Source organism: Mobula hypostoma, unplaced genomic scaffold (assembly GCF_963921235.1).
Source record: "Mobula hypostoma unplaced genomic scaffold, sMobHyp1.1 scaffold_151, whole genome shotgun sequence".
NCBI lineage: Eukaryota > Metazoa > Chordata > Chondrichthyes > Myliobatiformes > Myliobatidae > Mobula > Mobula hypostoma.
The window spans coordinates 1-5,115 of record NW_026948220.1 but is presented as its reverse complement, the minus strand read 5'-3'; positions in this window follow the sequence as shown (position 1 = coordinate 5,115).

Here is a 5,115-nt window from a genome sequence, read left to right as displayed (position 1 = left end):
TAGGACTGTGCAGAGAGCGCTGGGGGACTTACTGACACTGGAGGGAGAGGGAGACACGGGCAGGGAGACAGGGTCAGAGAGACTGAGGGAGAAACTGTAGAATGAGAGAGATAGAAAGTGAAATTTGTACTGAGTTGAGAGAGGGACTGAGGGGTAAGAGACAGATTGTGAAAAGAGAGACTGGGCTAGGGATAATGACAAGGGACGAAAGAGACAGGAAAGGACACGGGAAGGGAGCGAGACGGACGAGACGATGACGGGAAAGGGAGAGGGCGAAAGAAGGCGAAAAGGGAGACGGAGGCGAGAGAAAGATAAGGAACGGAATAGAGACAGGGAGAGAGCGAGACTGGAAAGGGACAGAGTGAAGAGAGACAGGGCACAGTGTACGGCGGGGTGGGGGAGAAAGAGCCTGGGGAGAGAGAGATGGGGTGTAAAGTGAGACTGGGATGAGAAAGAGACCGGAGTTTGACAGAGAGACGCAGCAGAGAAACTGTGGGGGCGGGAAAAATTCTGCGATGATTGTGTGTGGGGAAGTAGAGTCAAAATCCAGAAAAAATGTACCGTGAGGGGCGAGAGTCCTTCAAACACGCAGGTTTGCAGATCCTCCACTGTAATGTGTCACTCAAACCTTTCGGTCTCGGTGACTCCTCCCACTGAGCCCACTCCTTCCAACCCGCATCCACGATCTCCCTCACTCCAAACCTTCTCAGGGATATGTAAAGGGAAAAACGATAATGACGGAGATAACGTTATCAATGGACCGTGGTGAAAGAGGACCCTGTAAGGCTGCAATTGTGCGGCATCACGTCAGCATAGTTATTTTCGACAGGTTACCAGGTTCAGGCAAAAACTAGGAGGAAACATAACTGACTGTATTTCCCGTTTCTGACTGCATTAATGATAAGACTCTTGGCAGTGTGGAGGATCAGAGGAATCTTGAGGTCCAAGTCCATGGGACACTCAAAGCTGCTGTACAGATTAACTCTGTGGTTAAGAAGGCATACGGTGCATTGGGTTTCATCAATCGTGGAATTGAGTTTAAAAGCAGAGAGGTAATGTTGCAGATATATAGGACCCTGGTCAGACCCCACTTGGAGAACTGCGCTCAGTTCTGGTCGCCTCACTACAGGAAGGATGTGGAAACCATAGAAAGGATGCAGAGGAGATTTACTAGGATTGCCTGGATTCGGGAGCATGCCTTATGAGAATAGGTTGAGTGAACCCGGCCTTTTCTCCGTGGAGCGACGAAGGATGAGAGGTGACCTGATAGAGGTATATAAGATAATGAGAGGCATTGATCGTGTGGATAGTCAGAGGCTTTTTCCCAAGGCTGACATGGCTAGCACGAGAAGGCACAGTTTCAAGGTGCTTGGAAGTAGGTACAGAGGAGTTGTCAGGGGTAAGTTTTGTTTTATGCAGAGAGTGGTGAGTGCGTGGAATGGGCTGCCGGCGATGGTGGTGGAGGCAGATACAATAGGGTATCTTCAGAGACTCCTGGAAAGGTACACGAGCTGAGAAAAATAAAGGGCTATGGGTAACCCGAGGTAACTTCTAAAGTAAGGAGATGTTCGGCACAGCTTTGTGGGCCGAAGGGCCTGTATTGTGCTGTAGGTTTTCGATGTGTCTATGTATTTCCCGTTTCCTTGACAGATGGGACTTTTCTGCTGGAATAGTCTTGCAGGACAACTCTGCGCTACCATGCAGATGGTACGGACACTCTTAATCTGCCTAACGATGCTTATTATCAACGACAGCTTATCCTGACATGCCAACCCCTGATACATTTACACTGCACCGCCCGGTACACTGAAACATCTCAGCCGAGTAATCACCGAAAGCTCCTTTCCGTGTGTAACAGAGCAGAAACTCTTTCCTGAACCGGAAGCATCTATTATGGTCCAGAGGGCGTAGTGGCAGAAGTGTTTTGAATGCAGAACAGAATGAGCGATTTAAATTGCCGAACTCAATCCCTCATGACACTAGAGCCATCAAAACCCCTGCGACTTCTGAACCGCTCGAACCCGTGCTGCAGACTTTACAGGAGTTAAACCGAACACAGTGCATAAATCAGTTTAGTACTAACGCTTCTCTACAACTTCATACCTCTCAGGTTGGATGTATAATTTTTCCCTCTTCATCGTTAAAACAAAATTTCCCCTGCTTGTTCCCCTTGCTTTGCCTGAATATGTCGTGCACGTGTTGCTTTCGCAGGTACCCCCCTACCTGTGGGCGACACACAAAAATCACGAGGAGCTCGTACATTCCGCCCCACCACTCGAAGACCTATGCCCTCTATACTTCAATATGATTTGTGACTGCAGGCAATGGAAAGTATGAAACCTGTCATGAAAGCACTTCTCGATCAGGAAGTGTTACTACCAACCTATAGTCCCTGTAATTCTCTTATACCACCAGTTCCAAAACCAGGTCGTGATAATGAGTGACTGTTTTTGCAATACTTAAGTGCGAATAGCAAGATAGCATGTCAAGGGTTTCCTAATGGCAATTTAACAGAACGACTCAGGGCCGCAGACAACCCACTGCATAGTGTTCTGCACAATTACCAGCAGCTGTAAGAGACATGCCTGGTTGTCTAACAACTGTCGCCGACACTACAATTAAAAACATAGAACAGAGAACCCTACAGCACATTACACGCCCTTCGGCCCACAATGTTGTGCTCACCATGTGACCTAATCTAGAAACTGCGTTGTATTTCCCCGGCGCATAGACCTTTAGTTTTCCAAGTTCCATGTACCTATCTAAGAGGCCATTGTTTATTCGCTTCCATCACCGCCGCCGGCAGTGCATTCCACGCCCCCAACACTCTCTGTGTGAAAACTTAACTCTGACATTCCGTCGGTACCTATTTCCAAGCACGTTAAAAGTATACCCCACGTGTTAACCATTTCATCCCCGGAAAGAAGCCTCTGGTTATCCGCACGATCAACGCCCCTCAGCATCTTACACATATAATCATGGTAGAAACGTCCAATCCTATTAAATTGGATCTCCCTGCTGAAGTGTGTCGGCCCGAAACATTGACTGTTTACTCTTTTGCATAAATTCTACCTGGTTTGCTGAGCTCCTTAGGATTGTGTGGGTATTATTTTGGTTTCCAGCTTCTGCAGATGTTCTCATATTTGCGATTAGACTCGGACAACAGTCAACAACGTAAGAACCTGCGCTGCAGACAAGAGACAAAACTGACCCCAGTTCATTACCAACTCCGGAATGCTCTGGTTTTATCATTTAATCTGGCCAGGCAATTATGTTGCTGTCTTTAAGACACTCAATCTGATTGGGAGTTAAATTGGCCAAGACTAGAATGAAGCTGGAGTTGGGACATAATCCTTACGTATCATTGGAAATTTTATTTATGGTAAAGCTTTGAGTTGGTAGTAACTGATGCGAAGTGCATTAATCTATTGTGCGCTCGAAAATATATTGGTCGTGTCAACTCTTACTTCCGTCAGCCCCGGGCGAGGAGGATCACCGGTGCTGTATAACACTGATCGGTGGCAGGGAAGACATCAGCGAGACGGAACTGGAAATGCAACAGAGTGGGTAACGTTCCGTCAGAAAGCGGTACAACATCTTTTAAAGTAATTTTAATTCGGATTTCCAGTATCACTCTTTTATTTTTCAGACATCGATAAACCTTCCAGTTAGTTCGAGAGAGAAAGAGAAAAAAAAGCACAAAAAACTTTTTCCTCTTGCTCTGGAAGTTCATTAAATTTCAGTGTACGTTTATTATCAATATAAATATATGTTTCTGCAATGAGATTTATTTTGTTCAGTACCGGACAGAAGGTGTGGTCAGAGAGAAACAGAGAACGGCCGGGGAAGGAAAGAAGAAGACTATGACGAGGCCTTGGGATGTGAACAGAGATGAAGCCGGAGATATGCAGGGACAACGTGGGAGCAGGTCGGGATGGAGATGAAGTTGAAAAAAAAGAAGAGAAAAAAACACACGCTATCTTTCAACGCGATCATGTTTCCCTCACGTGAAACTCACTAGTTTGCAATCAGATTAAATTTTGTTCAGGATGCGACCGGACGTGTGGACAGACGGAAAAAGAGAACAGAGGAAACAAATTTTCACTGGACTTTAGGATGTGAAAGGAGATAAAGTGGCAGAAATGAAAGGACAAAGCGGAGCATTCCGGAGATGGAAACGTAGTCGGAAAAGGAAAGAAACACACACACAGACACACACACACAGACACACACACACACACACACACACACACACACACACACACACCTCCGCTATGTTGCAGTCTGATAACGTTTCCCTCACTCGCGTAGGAGAAGGAGTAAGCGAGGACAACGTATGGGAGATATTGGGAGTAAAACACCGCCAACATCACTAAACAGGATGAATCACTAACAACGGAGAGAATGGACAAAAGGGAGCGGATTCTTCCTAAATAGACGCTGTCAGATGTAATGGAGATGATTAAAATAAAACTGGCGGGACCTGACGATAGATCTTCCATCGGGGTGAATTACAGCTGAGACGATTCTTACTTATTACATATCTGATGAAGGACACATTTCACCTGTACGGAGTAAACAGCGAGTGACATATATCACCACAAAATGCATGCGTATTTCAGAGCGCTCAGTTGTTACCCGTGGTCCTACATATCGGCAAGTAGACAACTTATGGAAGAAACATGGTGTTTGACTTAAATCTCCTGCAGAAACCAGCAAGTCGCTCTATAATTTTAGGAATTTAGTTAACAGTTTCGGCGGGTATTTCACCGCGTTCTTCAGCTCCTCTCTGAACTTGCTCTGAGTCACGGCGTAAATACAGGTGTTGGTGCAGGAGCGGAGGATCTGCAGCATCGTCGCCGTGGAGTCTGCGATATAAAACGAGCTCGTGTCCGTGTAACGAGAGATGTTTGCAATCTCTACGTAGATATCAAAAATCAGCCGTGTTAACCACAGAAGTATAAAACTACTGGTTATACTGAATAGCAAAACGACCGATTTCCTTCGGTTCTCCATCTCCGGGTCCTTGTCTTTCTTTCCGCTGCTGCGGCCCCGGAGCCCCATCCGGATTTTATTGGCGGAAACAATCCGTCTAACTGTCAGAGCATTGAACAA